This window comes from Rhinoderma darwinii, chromosome 1 (assembly GCF_050947455.1).
Source record: "Rhinoderma darwinii isolate aRhiDar2 chromosome 1, aRhiDar2.hap1, whole genome shotgun sequence".
Classification (NCBI taxonomy): Eukaryota; Metazoa; Chordata; class Amphibia; order Anura; family Rhinodermatidae; genus Rhinoderma; species Rhinoderma darwinii.
The window spans coordinates 149,881,670-149,897,926 of NC_134687.1; the positions used below are offsets into that span (position 1 = coordinate 149,881,670).

Sequence of the window (16,257 nt, forward strand, 5' to 3'; positions counted from 1 at the left end):
TAGTCAGTAATCCCATTCAAGAACACCACAGCAAGTCTCACCAAACTAAAACTGCTGACAACAGAGAACAGCAGCTTAATGCAGGATGACAGTAGAGCTGTCCCGAACCACAATGTTAGTACACAAGGAAACGGTCATTGAAAACCAGCAAAAAAAAACGCACTCAGATTTTATTTTACATGCGGTACTCAACTGCTTCTTTTAGGGTGCATCGGACCCTTTTGGAGGTGCGGTAAAAAATTACATTAAAAAAAATTTAATTTACTGCACGCTTCTAACAGCTGAAACATTTAGGGTATGTGCACACACAAAATAAAAAATGTCTGAAAATACAGAGCTGTTTTCAAGGGAAAATAGCTCCTCATTTTCAGACATTTTTTATTCAGTCGCGTTTTTTAAACTGTTTTTCTATCGAGTCTATGAAAAACATCTCCAAAAACGGCTGAAGTGACCTGCACTTTCTTGCGGCCGTTTTTTTACGCAACCGTTTTGAAAAACGGCCACGTAAAAAACGCCCCATCGGAATAGAACGCCGTTTTTCCCATTGAAATCAATGGGCAGATGTTTGGAGGCATTCTGCTTCTGATCTTTTAGCTGCTTTTTGGGCCGTTTACGGCCCGTAAAACTGGCCGAAAATAGCCTGTGTGAACATACCCTTATTTTACAGGTTTCACTTATAAAAACAGCATGGACAAAAAACATATTGCAAAACCACGGCAATTCATCGTAAAACCTTATGCGGTTTTACTGCAATTTTGAATGCAGTTTTTACTGCGTGGGCAAAACGTCTTGCGTAAATGCACTGTAAGGGCCACTTCACACCTTGCAGTTGATGTGCAGTTAGAACCGCATCGGAAAAACACGTCCGAAAAAGTTTTTACCCCGATTTGGTGAGTTTTCTATGCGATTGCAGTAAAAACAAGCGCAACCACATCGAAATATGCACTAAATCGTGCTAAAGCCGCATGTGGTTTTCGGATGTTTTTTTTTCAATGTGGTTCGCACCACAATGTGTGAATGGACTCCAATAACCTTTTTGAGATATGCTAGTGGTATAGCAACGCAGTGTGTAAATTTGGCCCAATGTAACGGTTATGTGGGAATCATTTTTTTCATAGGATGCCATATAATGGAGATCTCTGTGGTACAGCATTGTACAGAGTGTGTGCCTTGGTTCACACAGCTCTACTGCGTGCATTAGATCTAAGTCGTGCAAAAGGCTGTATGGCGGCTCTACACTACAGAGTTGTAGGCACTCCGTGTGCTGCCCTAAAGCATTCCATGCTGGATCGTATTTAGGCGATATTCACACAAGCGTATTTCACGTCCGTGTTATGCGCGTTAAAACAACGGACGTCACACGGACCTTTGCAATTCAATGGGGCCATTCAGTGTTTGTCACGCAGCGTGTCCGCTGCATGAAACTCACTGCATGTCCTATTCTTGCGCGTTTTTTGCGCATCGCGCACCCATTGAAGTCAATGGGTGCGTGAAAAAAACTGACAGCACGCGGACGACATCCGTGTGCTGTCCGTGTTTTTCACGCACCAGTTGCTAAAGAATTAATGAGGAAAAAATAAAAACAAACACCTTCAGTTTTTTTGGCGGACGTAAAAAATGTGTGACATACGCGCGTAAAAACGCAGAAGCGCACCGTACACGGATGCCACATGGAACTGCAACGCAGGAAAACCGCTGCATTTTTTACGCGCATAAAACGGACACACGCTTCTAATAGCAAAGGTCCGTAATACAATTTTTGATGGAACATGACACAATTTTTCTTTTTTGTCAAATTTATACAGATTCAGACAGAAAAAAAAAACCTCCATATGAAATTGAAGGTTTACACTTCTATGGGATCTGTATTATAGCTCTGTACAAGTCGGAGGGTTGTATGGAGCCGTAAAGTGAATGAGATCTAAGGCTGCATTCACACAGCTTAACCCCATCCCGCACCTTGACGTAACTGCACGTCGATGTGTGCAGTAAGTTCCCGCACGTGCAGTTACGTCTGTGCTTTGACCGTTAACCGCCGCGCGGCGCTACACCGCAGCGGCGGTTAACTGTGCAGGGTGTCTGCCCTGCATTCCCCGTTGCCGATCAGCAGCCCATCGCCGCTGATTTCGGCAGTTAACCCCTTAATTGCGGCGTTCGATTCTGAACGCCACAATTAAGGTGTTTAGCGCCGATCGGCAGCCCCCATGTAAATCACAGGGGCTGGCGATGGTACCCATGGCAACCGGACGCCAGACAATGGCTTCCGGGCTGCCATGTACAGAAGCCTATGAGGACACTACGTGTGTAGTGTAATGTATTCCAGCAGCGATCAAAGCTGCAAGTCTAAGTATCCCCTAGTGGGACAAGTGAAAAAAGTAAAAAAAAGAATAAAAATGTAAAAATAAAAGTTATAAGTGATATAAACAAACACTGCTTATTTTCCTATAGTAAAAGTCTCTTATTATAGGAAAAAAATGAACACGTAAAAAAAAAGTACACATATTTGGTATCACCGCGTTCGTAACGACCCCAACTATAAAACTATAATATTATTTTTCACGCACGGTGAACAGTGCAAAAAATAAATAAACGAAAAACAATGCCAGAATCACTATTTTTTGGTCACCACCCCTCCCAAAATATACAATAAAAAGTGATCAAAAAGTCGCATGTATGCCAAAATTGTACCGATACAAACTACAACCCGTCCCGCAAAAAACAAGCCCTTACACAGCTTTTTTGACTGAAAAATAAAAAAACTTATGGCTCTCAGAATATGGTGACACAAAAAATAAATTATATTTTAAATAAGTTATTTTATTGCGCAAACGCTGCAAAACATAAAAAAACTATATACATATGGTATCGCCGTAATCATACCGACCCGCAGCATAAAATATAATGGTCATTTATAGCCCAGGGTGAACGCTGTAAAAAATAAATAAAAATCATTGTCAGAATTGATGGTTTTTGCCGAAAAATGGAATAAAAAGTGATCAACAAAATCGCATGTACCTCAAAATGTTACCAGTGAAAATTACAGATTGTCCCGCAACAAATAAGCCCTCACGCAGCTCCGGTGGTAAAAAAATAAAAAAGTTCCGGCTCCCAGATTATGGCAATGCAAAATGAGCAGAGCGTTCCAAAAGCGGATAAGATTGGGCGCCATTTATCAGTGCAACACTGGCCACATATCTGCGGATTATTATTTATTTACCGCATTATTATACCCTCTTATTATGCCCCTGATGTACTCTGCCCAGCCTACATGTGCCCCCACATTATAAACTGAAATACCAGCAAAACGCCAGAGCTACTACCAAGCAAAATCTGCGCTCCAAAAGCCAAATGGCGTCCCTCCCTTCTAAGCCCTACAGCGTGCCCAAACAGCTATTTACATCCACCGATATGGCATCATATTTTATGAGGTATTTGTGGCACAAACTGGGCACAACATATAGTGCACTAAAATGGCACATGAGTGGAAAATTGTAATTTTCACTCTGCACCATCCGCTGCGCATTAAAACCTTTCGCGCACCATGACTTAATAGCATGTCGTGGTGTGTGGGGAGTGATATATGGAGCGTCTCACGCGCTGAGCCCGCGCCATACGCTGCGGGTGTCCGCTGTGTATTACAGCTGATACCCGGGACTAACGGACAGAAACAGCGATCACGCTGTTACAGGAGCCTGTAAAAATGACGATATACTGCAATACATTAGTATTGCAGTGTATTCTACCAGTGATCTAACGATTGCTGGTTCAAGTCTCCTAGGGGGACTAATAAAATATGTAAAAACAAAAGTAAATAGTTATTATTAGTGGAAAAAATTTAATAAATATTTAAAGTCCAAAAAGAAACCCTTTTCCCATTTTTTCTCTAAAGTAATGTAAAAAAAATACACAAAATTGGTATCGCTGCGTCCGTAAAAGTCCAAACTATTACAATATACCATTATTGAACTCGCACGGTGAACGCCGTGAAAAATAAAGAAATTTAAACTGCTAAATCGCCGTTTTTTGGTCACCTTCGCTCTACCAAAAGATGTAATAAAAAGTGCTCAAAAAGTCTTATGTACCAAAAATAGGTACCAATAAAAACTACAGCTCGTCCCGCAAAAAATAAGCCCTCACACTGCTCTATTGATGGAAAAATAAAAAAGTTGTGGCTCTCGGAAAGCGGGGAGGAAAAACGAAAAAGAAAAAGCAAAACATGGATCAGTTCGGAAAGGGTTAATTATTTTCGATTGAAAAAATATTTATGACCACATGTAGGGTATAGCCGTACTCGGGAGAAATTGCTTTATAAATGTTGGGGTGCATTTTCTCCTTTAGGCCTCATTCACACGACAGGGTTCGAGTGTCGGCCGGGAAAATCGGCCGTTTTTGGCCGATTTTCCCGGCCGGTTTGCATCCGTTCCGATTCCGTTCCGAGTTGCCGTTTTTACCGGCCGATTTGGACCCGTTTTTTTCCCTGTCCGTTTTAAAATCGGATGAATTTCATTTAAATTTGTTGCCACACACAGCCCTTTGTAGATGATGCCACCCAGCCCCCTGTAGGCGATGCCACCCAGCCCCCTGTAGGCGATGCCACCCAGCCCCCTGTTGGCGATGCCACCCAGCCCCCTGTTGGCGATGCCACCCAGCCCCCTGTAGGAATACCACCCAGCCCCCTGTAGGTAATGTCACCCAGCCCCCTGTAGGTGATGCCACCAAGTCCCCTGTAGGCGATGCCACACAGCCACCTGTAGGCGATGCCACACAGCCACCTGTAGGCGATGCCACACAGCCACCTGTAGGCGATGCCACACAGCCACCTGTAGGCGATGCCACACAGCCACCTGTAGGCGATGCCACACAGCCACCTGTAGGCGATGTCACACAGCCCCCTGTAGGCGATGCCACACAGCCCCCTGTAGGCGATGCCACACAGCTCCCTGTAGGCGATGCCACACAGCCACCTGTAGGCGATGCCACACAGCCCCCTGTAGGTCGATGCCACACAGCCCCCTGTAGGTCGATGCCACACAGCCCCCTGTAGGCGATGCCACACAGCCCCCTGTAGGCGATGCCACACAGCCCCCTGTAGGCGATGCCACCCAGCCCCCTGTAGGCGATGCCACCCACCCTGCCCCCTGTAGGCGATGCCACCCACCCTGCCCCCTGTAGGTGATGCCATCCTGCCCCCTGTAGGTGATGCCATCCTGCCCCCTGTAGGTGATACCACCCTGCCCCCTGTAGGTGATACCACCCTGCCCCCTGTAGGTGATACCACCCTGCCCCCTGTAGGTGATACCACCCTGCCCCCTGTAGGTTGCACCCATCCCCCCCTTCCAGGAGAAGTCACTGACTTCAATGTCCATATATGGACAGTGTAGTCACTGACTTCTCCTGAAGAGGAATTCCCTGCCACAGGTCGGGAATTCCGCTTCAGAAGTGAGTGACGTCACTGTGTCCATATATGGACAGTGTAGTCACTCACTTCTCCTGTAGCGGAATCCCCGGCCATAGAGTCTGGGATTCCGCTGCAGAAGTGCGTTACTTCGCTGTGTCCATATATGGACAGTGTAGTCACGCACTTCTCCTGTAGCGGAATCCCCAATCCCAGGCCGGGGATTGGGGATTCCGACTCCTACAGCGAGCAATAAAAGACCCTCCTCCTCACATGCACTCTGCACTGTGAGGAGGAGGAGAGAGAGTGCGCGAGCAACGGTAGACACGGCCATCACTCGGGACACATTCCAGTGATGGCCGTGTATTACCCGGCCCCATAGACTTCTATGGGAGCCGGGCGGCCGGGCACCCCGGCCGAAAATAGAGCATGTCCTACTTTTTGACGCCCGGTTTTCCCGGCCGTCAAAAAATCGGTCGTGTGAATAGCCCCATTAGGGGTCTATTATTCCTAATGCAGCCGGGTGCCGGCCGATTTATGAACGGCCGGCACCCGGCCGGGAAACCCTGTCGTGTGAATCCCACATTATCCTTTGTGAAATTGAAAAAATTCAACATTTTAGTGGAAATAATGTTGATATTAATTTTTACGGCCGAGTGTCGGCCGGTTTGCATCCGTTCCGGGCCGTGTTGCTGTTTTTACTGGCCGATTTGGACCTGATTTGCATCCGTTTTTTTTCCTGTCCGTTTTAAAATCGGATGAATTTCATTTAAATATGTTGCCACACACAGCACTTTGTAGATAATGCCACAGCCCCCCTGGTAAATAATGCCACCCAGCCCCCTGTAGGCGATGCCACCCAGCCCCCTGTAGGCGATGCCACCCAGCACCCTGCAGGCGATGCCACACAGCCCCCTGCAGGCGATGCCACACAGCCCCCTGCAGGCGATGCCACACAGCCCCCTGCAGGCGATGCCACCCTGCCCCCTGCAGGCGATGCCATCTAGCCCCCTGCAGGCGATGCCACCCTATCCCCTGTAGGTGATGCCACCCAGCCCCCAGTAGGCGATGCCACCCAGCCCCCTGCAGGCGATGCCACACAGCCCCCTGCAGGCGATGCCACACAGCCCCCTGCAGGCGATGCCACCCTGCCCCCTGCAGGCGATGCCATCTAGCCCCCTGCAGGCGATGCCACCCTATCCCCTGTAGGTGATGCCACCCAGCCCCCAGTAGGCGATGCCACCAAGTCCCCTGCAGGCGATGCCACACAGCCCCCTGCAGGCGATGCCACCCAGCCCCCTGCAGGCGATGCCACCCAGCCCCCTGTAGGTGATGCCACCCAGCCCCCTGCAGGCTATGCCACCCTGCCCCCTGTAGGCGATGCCATCCTGCCCCCTGTAGGCCATAGAGTCGGGGATTCCGCTGCAGAAGTGAGTGACTTGGCTGTGTCCATATATGGACAGTGTAGTCACTCACTTCTCCTGTAGCGGCATCCCCTGCCATAGAGTCGGGGATTCCGCTGCAGAAGTGAGTGACCTCGCTGTGTCCATATATGGACAGTGCAGTCACGCAATTCTCCTGTAGTGGAATCCCCAAACCCCGGCCGGGGATTGGGGATTCCGACTCCTACAGGGAGCAAAAAAAGACCCTCCTCCTCACATGCACTCTGCACTGTGAGGAGAGAGTGCACGAGCGACGGTAGACCCGGCCATCACTCGGGACACATTCCGGTGACGGCCGTGTATTACCCGGCCCCATAGACTTCTATGGGAGCCGGGCACCCGGCCGAAAATAGGGCATGTCCCATTTTTTGACAGCCGGCTTTCCAGGCCGTCAAAAAATCGGTCGTGTGAATAGCCCCATTAGGGGTCTATTATTCCTAATGCAGCCGGGTGCCGGCAGATTTATGAACGGCCGGCACCCGGCCGAGAAACCCGGTCGTGTGAATCCCGCCTAATTCTAATAAATTCTGCAAAAGACGTGTGGGGCCTAAATGCTCACTATACCCCTAGATAGATTCCTTAAGTGGTGTAGTTTCCCAAATGGGGTTACTTTTGGGGGGCTTCCACTGTTTCGGTCTCAGTGGCTTTGCAAATTCGACATGACACCCAAAAACGATTCCAGCTAAATTTGAGCTCCAAAAGCCAAAATAGCGCTCCTTCCCTTCTAAGCCCCGGTGTGGGTCCAAACAGCAGTTTATTAGCACATATGGGGTATTTACGTAATCAGGAGAAATTGTTTTACAAGTGTTGGGGTGCTTTTTCTCCTTTATTCCTTGTAAAAATTAAACATGTCTAAGTTCTTATAGAAAAAAAGTAGATTTTTACCTTTACAGACTAATTCCAATGAATTCAGCAAAACAACTGTGGGGTCAAAATGCTAACTTTAGACCTAGAAAAATTCCTTGAGGGGTGTAGTTTCCAAAATGGGGTCACTATTGGGGGGTTTCCACCGTTTTCATCCCTCCAGTGCATTGCAAACGCGACACGGCACTGAAAACTATTCCAGCAAAATCAGAAATCCAAAATCCAAATGGTGCTCCTTCTCTTCTGAGCCCTGTCGTGGATCCAAACAGCAGTTTATTACCATATATGGGGTATTGCAATAATCGGAAGAAATTGCTTTACATATGTTGGGGTGTTTTTTCTACCTTATTCCTTGTAAAAATTTAACATTTCTATGTTTTTTCACAAAAAAAAAAGTAGATTTTCATCTTCACATACTAATTCAAATAAATTTAGCAAAAAAACTGTGGGTTCAAAATGCTAACTATACCCATAGAAAAATTCCTTGAGGGGTATAGTTTCCAAAATGGGGTCACTACTGTTTTGGTACCACAAGACCTATTCAAACCTGACATGGTGCCTAAAATATATTCTAAAAAAAGGAGGCCCCAAAATCCACTAGGTGCTCCTTTGCTTCTGAGGCCTGTGTTTCAGTCCATTACCGCATTAGGACCACATGTGGGATATTTCTAAAAAGTGCAGAATCTGGGCAATAAATATTGAGTTGCATTTCTTGGGTAAAACCTTCTGTGGTACAGAAAAAATGTATTACAAATTAATTTTCGAAAAAAAATAATGAAATTTGTAAATTTCACCTCTACATTGCTTTAATTCCTGTGAAACGCCTAAAGGGTTTAAACACTTTCTGAATGCTGTTTTGAATACTTTGAGGGGTGCAGTTTTCAAAATGGGGTGATTTGTGGGGACTTTCTAATATATAGGGCCCTCAAAGCCACTTCAGAACTGAACTGGTCCCTGAAAAAAATAGGCTTTTGAAATTTTCTTGAAAATATGAGAAATTGCTGCTAAAGTTCTAAGCCTTGTACCGTCCTAGAAAAATAATAGGATGATCAAAAAACAATGCAAACAAAGTAGACATATGGGAAATATAAACTAGTAAGTATTTTGTGTGGTATTACTATCTGTTTTACAAGCAGATACATTTACATTTAGAAAGATGCAAATTTTTGCTAATTTTCTCAAAATCTTGGCGTTTTTTACAAATAAATACTGAATTTATCGGCCAAATTTTTTCCCTAACATAAAGTACAATATGTGACGAGAAAACAATCTCAGAATCACTTGGATAGGTAAAAGCATTCCAGAGTTATTACCACATAAAGTGACAAGTCAGATTTGAAAAATCGGCTTCGTCCTGAAGCCCAAAACAGGCTCAGTCCTGAAGGGGTTAATACAGGATCTCATTCCGATCTTGAATTCAAGTATACAGCTCTACAACAGTGCAGGGAGCCAGTAAAGTAAGCCAGTACAGCTCCTCCGAGGCTCTGTCTGGCTGTACGGACAAATTGTCCTGCAGAATACCTCTGTACATACAGAGTCTGAATCCTTATGGATCTGAAAAAGTTGTGGCATGCTACATCAGACAGGAAAAACCCTCTGTATGAAATTAGAGGCACACGGATGTGAACTAAAAAGCTCATGCATCTCCATGGCAGCCCTGTTACAACTCTGCACAATACAGAGCTGTAATAGGGCCTTGTTCATCACCCTTAGGCCTCATGCACACGATCGTGCTTTTGCGGCCGCAATTCCCCCGAAAATCCACGGGAGAATTGCGGCCCCATTCATTCCTATGGGGCCATGCACACGACCCAGGAGCCCGCACCGCAGAAAGAACGGACATGTCTTATTACGGACGTGTTCTACGGTCCGGGCTCATTGAAAATAATGCCTGTGAGAATAAAGCCTAAGGCCTCATGCACGCGACCGTAGCCATGTGCACGGCCCGAGATTTGCGGGCGGCTCGCGGCTGTCACTCCGTGGCCAGCCGGCCGACCCGAAAATCACAGCCGTGCACATGGCTACGGTCGCGTGCATGAGGCCTTAGGCTTTATTCTCACAGGCATATTAAAAGTTGTTTTTTTTTTCCTTTAAAAGCACCCCAGAATTTGTTACAAAATTTTTCCGGAGTATGGAAATCCCCCATATGTGGTCATAAACGTCTGTTTGGGCACATAAGCAGGGATCAAAAGGGAAAGAGCACCATTTGGCTTTTGGAGTGCAGATTTTGCTCTATTGGGGCTCTGCTGCCGCGTCACATTTGCGGACCCCCTGAGCTACTAGAACAGCAGAAATCCCCTAGAAATGACCCCAATTTGGAAAATACACCCCTCAAGGAATTAATCTAGGGGTGTAGTGACCATGTTAACCCCACAGGTGTTTTCCCAAAATTAATGTGCAGCAGATGGTGCAAAGTGAAAATTGCACTTTTTCCACAGATATGCCATTTCAGTGCCAAATATGTTTGTGCCTAGCTCGAGACACTTTGAAGACAGCTCTCTAATTATTATGCTGTGTCTCCTGGTTTTAGAAACACCCTACATGTGGCCCTCATCTTTTGCCTGGAGAAACGACAAGGCTAAGGAGTAAAAAAGTACCATGCGCAGTTTGGAAATTTAGGCAGCATTGATCAATTGCAGGGGCTCTGATGTAAAATATTAACTAAAACCCCAAAGAAATGACCCCATTGTGGAAACTACACCCCTCAAGTTATTCATCTAGGCGTGTAGTGAGCATTTTCACCCGACATTTGTTTTCCAGAAATTAATGCAAATGGTGCAGTGTGAAAATAGCTTTTTTCCCCAGATATGCCGTTTCAGTTCCCAATATGTTGTGCCCAGCTTGAGCTACACACTCCAAAAACTGTTAAGCGGGTTCTCCCGGTTATGGCGGTGCCATATATGTGGAAGTGAACTGTTGTTTGGGCACGCTGTGGGGCTCAGTAAGGAGGGAGCGCTATTTGGCTTTTGTAACACAGATTTTACTCGGTAGTTGTTCTGTTTAGGGTTTTACTGGTATTTCAGTTTATAATGTTGGTGCATATGTAAGCTGTGCGGAGTACATCAGGGCATAATAAGAGGCAAATAAATAATAAAATGATTCATAGATGTTTGTTTCACTTTGAAGCAATCGTTATGCACAGGCCAGTGTCGCACTGATAAGGCCTTATTTACACAGACCTTTGTAATTCAATGTGGCCGTTCATACAGCCGTTGTTTCAACTGACCGTGTGAAGGGTCTGTGGGAAAATAGGACATATCCTATTTTTCCACGCTTCACGCATCCCACCATAGACTCCTCTATGGGGGATGCGAGACATCATGTCCCGCAGCTCTGAGCACGGATGCACCTCGGGCGTGAAAAACTGTCGTTTTTACGTTCGAGCTGCACAACGCTCGTGTAAATAATGCCTAAACTGTGTCCTTTCTTATCCCCTTTAGGTCCACACTCCGCACCTTTGCAGTTTGGGGAATTTTGCTGGAAAAGTATTGTCCTGGTACAGTACGGGTATCCTCGCTTCCAGCAGATGTTTGGGCCCTGCCCTACCTGGTTCCCAAATACTAGGATCTTGATTACCAACTCTTGAAACAGAAGAAATGTTCCCCTCTGGCCTGCATATCAGGATGTTTTTTTATCCCCACCTTACGGGACCCATAATACATTTTTTAATAGATGTAGCCATATGAGGGCTGATTTTGGCAGGACAAACTGTAGTTTTATATGGATACTATTCTGGGGTACACGCAACAATTTGATCCTTTTCATGAAATTTTTGGGTGGCGAGGTGATCAAAAAACAGCAATTCTAGCATCGGGTTTTTTTTGGAGCTGTTTTAATACGGCCTTCCCCGTGCTGTAAAAAGTTACATTTTAAAATGTATTTTGCGGGTCTGTACAATCATGGCAATAACACATTTATATAGTTTATTTTTAGGTTTTACTACTTCAACACAATAAAAACATTATAAAAATCAAATTTTTATGTTCGGATACTCTGCGAGCCATAACTTTTCTGTTTTTCCGTCTATAGAGTGGTGCGAGTGGTAGGAGGCGTAGTTTATATTGGTACCATTTTGAGGGACATGCAAATCTTTGATAATTTTTTATTCCATTTTTTTGAAGGCCAGGTGACCAATAACCAGCGATTCTGACATTGTTTCTCAGTCTGTGTTTTTACTGCGCTAATCGCGCGGGATAAATAAAATAATATTTCTGATGATAAATTACTTAAAGGAAAAAAAAAAAAAAAGGAGGTTTTTGACTTTTAGGGCGGGTTCACACGGGTCAGACACGCTGCGTAAAAATCACGCAGCATGTCCAACCTAAAACCCACAGTACATTCCGTCCGGAAAAAAACCCAAAAAAAAACACCACATTGTGGTGCGTTTTTTTGGATGGATTTTCCGTTGTGGAAGAAAGCCGTTCATACTTACGCTCCCTCTGTCCTCTCTGCGCATAGTCCAGCATCCAATGATGACGTTGCAGGCCATGTGACGGTGCAGCCTGTCAATTGGCTGCAGTGGTCACATGGGATGAAATGTCATCCCAGGAGGCCGGATTGCAGGAAGAAGTTCTAGGCAACTATGATTTTTTTTGTGTTTTCCGTAGTTGGGATTTTTGCAGTGTAATCGCTGTGAACACGCCGCAAAAGTCGCAACACTTAACTGTTTGTTGCAGGATTTGCATCCCCATTGAATTCAATGGGGAAAACCTGCAACGGAAAATCAACTAAGACACAGCATAAATTGACATGCTGCGGAATTAAATTCTGCACGTCAATTTATTAACGTTCGCGCTGTGTTTTTTTATGCAGAGTAGGCATGAGATTTTCTAAATCTCATCCACTTTGCTGCTACTGTAAATGCTGCGGAACTTCTGCACAGAATACCGTTGCGGAAATTCCGTAGCATTTACGCTATGTGGGAACCCGACCTTATTATTTGAAACTTTACGTTTTCTAAAACATTTAATTTTTTTTTCAGTTTTTTTTTCCGTACATGGGATACCTGGAGGCCATGGTTAGGCCTCTGGTTGCTATAGCAACTGTCAGCGACATCTAGAGGGCTAATCATGCATTACAGCTGACACCAGCTGCTGGCGAAGAACACTTATGAGCCAGCGCCGTCAGCTTGCCATAACCGTATGGCAAATGGCGGAAAACCCGTTGCCGAGGAGGACGTACAGTTACGTCAAACGTTGGTAACAGGGTAGACGAGTATTCCCATCTTACACATTTATGGTATATCTACACGATATACCATAAATGACTGATAGATGAGATTCCCATCTCTGGGACACGCACCTTTCTCCCACCTGCTGAGCCCGCCGCATAAAGGAGATTAATCCGTGCAGGGGTGGCCGGGAATGTCGGTAAAGGCTAAGCTAGCTGCGCTACGCCGTTTTAATAACTCCCATAGAAGTGAATGGGAGATACAGAAACAGTGTAAATAAAAGGGTAACTAAACTTTCAGAAAACTTCTGACATGTCATAGTGACAAGTCAAAAGTTTTGATCAGTGGGGGTCCGAGTACAGGGACCCCCACCGACCGCTAAAATTAAGCAGCAGAAGCGCTCGGGTGAACGCTGAGCCGCTTAGTTTCTGGCCGGCTTTTCTCAGAAAGCCAATGTAACGGTGTAAGTGCCCACATACTTTCTATTGAGTGCGTACACCGTTACATCGGCTTTCCGAGAAAAGATCAGAAACCAAGCGGCTCAGCGCTCACCCGAGCGCTTCTGCCGCTTCAATTTAGCAATCCGTGCTCGGATCCCTAGCAATCAAAACTTCAGACATGTCACTATGACATGTCAGAAGTTTTCTGAAAGTTTAGTTACCCTTTAACCATTTCCGAAATTCCCAGCCACCTCTGCACTGATCACCTGCCTGGATGCGGCTGCCTCATTGAGTAGGGAGGTGGGACCCACATGTATCAGACATTTATGGCTTTGATAGGAATACACCACCCTATCTTAAAAATAATAACTTAAAAGGTTTGTTTGTTTTTAATACTACATGTTTTTCCCAATTTAAATCATTGGCAAAGAAAACCCACTGCAAATTCACAACCAAGAGGACATGGTGAGGTATGAAGTTTAAAAATCCTTTTTAATACAACAGCCTGCTTGATCATTTACAGCAGCAGCCAAAACACCAAAAATGGCCTTGGTTAGAAGTACCCGGAAACCATGGCAAATCGCGGTAAAAACAAATGCGTTTTTTCAGTGCGGTCTTTGGACGTGCAGCAAAACCGCACAGTGTGAATACAAATGCAAATAATTGTTATTCTTTGTATAATAGAAATATATAAATTTTTCTAATATATTTTCTGTATCAATTTCTCACGGTTTACAAGATCTCTGCTAGCTGTTATTTAAGGGCTAATTCACACTCTCTGGAATTGGCACATTTTTTTTCCAGCCGGAATTTCGACCAGGAGAAACGCAGCAGAATACAGTAGCAGAATAGTGGATGAGATTTAACAAATCTCATCCACTTGCTGCGTAAACTTTCGGAGCCGAAATTGACCTGCGGTGCGTAATTTTCGGACCACAGCATGTCAATTCCTGCTACGGAAAGTGTGCAGAATTGCTGCGTTTTTTGTAGATGTCACAATCTCCTAACATTGGGAAAAACGCAGCAATTTACGCACCATTTGCAGGAAATGGTGCGTTTTTGCCGTAGCGGAAAGCCTTTGGGCCAGTTTATATGTTGCGTAAATACTGCGGATTTGCCACAACAGAATTCGTTGCGAAAAGTCTGCAGAAAATACAGTAGTAGCAAAGTGTAGGAGGTAAAACAAATCTCATCCACACGCTGCGTAAATACTGAGCGGAAATTACCTGCGGTGCGGAAATAAATTCTGCAGCAAGTCAATTGTCTTTATGTAAACGCTGCTTATATGTTGCGGGATTTCCACATTGAATTCAATGGGGATGTAAATCCTGCATCAAATAGCAGTTATTCAATTTTTTGTGCCGGTATCGTGCCTATCCCACCACAAAAAAACGAAACTCAGAATTTTTATTTTTTTTATCTAGGAGTCTGTGTTTTATCCTCCTGGATGACGCTTCATTTCATGTGACCACCTATGCAGCCAATCACAGGCTGTAGCCGTGGTCACATGCATAAAACCTCATCCTAGGAGGCCGGCCTGGATGACGTCAGAGGGCCGACCTCCTGGGATGAGGTTTCATGCATGTGACCGCCGCGGCAGCGGTCTCCTGGGATGAGACGTCATCCCAGGAGGCCGGTCTGCTAGCTTGACAGCCAAGTACTGCAGTTTTTCACAGCGGACATTCTAGCCGAAAAATTGCACCAATTGTTTGGTGCGCTTTTTCGACTGAAATCTCTGCGGCGCACAGGGCGTATGCGGTGCATGCTATTACGCAGTGTATCCGCCCGTGTGAACTCAGCCATTGACTTTCAACGAAGTTGCTGCAACTTCCATCGTGTGTGGACAAGCCCTAATAGGATCCTTCGTTTACTTCTAGTGGTTATAAATCTGTCCTAGTCATGTGGGGGACACACAGGTGCAGGGCTCGTTACAACACACATCTCGGATAACGACACTGTAACGAGTCCTGCAACTATGTGATAATCACATAAACCAGCATTCATTTTTAAAAAACTGGGAGTAAACAATGAATGCTCCTATTGAATGACTGCAAGCAGAGATCTTAAAAACTGTGAGAAATGAATGCAGAAAAGTATATTGAAAAATTGTATAAAAGTTTAATTATGCAAAAAAAACAAACATTAATTTGTTGAAACCACAATTATAATAACTATGATATGGAGACAGAGTATAGGATGTATATTATGTCACTATGGACCAAACATCACTGTGGCCGAGACATAACACTGGACCAGCAGTGGGGAACAGAATAAGGGTATGTGCACACACACTAATTACGTCCGTAATTGACGGACGTATTTCGGCCGCAAGTAGTGGACCGAACTCAGTGCAGGGAGCCGGGCTCCTAGCATCATAGTTATGTACGATGCTAGGAGTCCCTGCCTCGCTGCAGGACAGCTGTCCCGTACTGTAATCATGTTTTCAGTACGGGACAGTAGTTCCACGGAGAGGCAGGGACTCCTAGCATCGTACATAACTATGATGCTAGGAGCCCGGCTCCCTGCACTGTGTTCGGTCCGGTACTTGCGGCCGAAATACGTCTGTCAATTACGGACGTAATTAGTGTGTGTGCACATACCCTTAGAGCTCAGACAATACGGAACGTTTCTAGGGAGGAATCGCTCCGAACATACAGCAGCTCTATCCTATCAGCCAGCCTTCTCTAGCTCTCTCTCACCCCGACGGAATCTCAGATGGAAAACCTCCATGGAAAGACCACGCTGATGTGAACAGGCCCTAAACCGTGTGGTCATAAACGTGGTGAAATAGGCTGACAGGGTTCAAACCTGAACTTTTTATTTTTTTTTTAAGTAAAAAAACAACAACAACCTATATATGAGACGTTTGTGCATGGAGAAATCTTCGGCTACATTGTAAACACGTTGCGGAACTTGATACAGAAAATCCTCATCATTACGGCAAGC

General features: G+C 45.3%; 1 protein-coding gene across 2 annotated transcripts in view; it reads right to left on the reverse strand.

Annotated features, from left to right (window-relative positions):
* The window catches only part of JADE1 (jade family PHD finger 1), a 151,075-nt gene that overhangs the window by 132,858 nt on the left and 1,960 nt on the right, over positions 1–16,257 (reverse strand). The window lies entirely within an intron of this gene.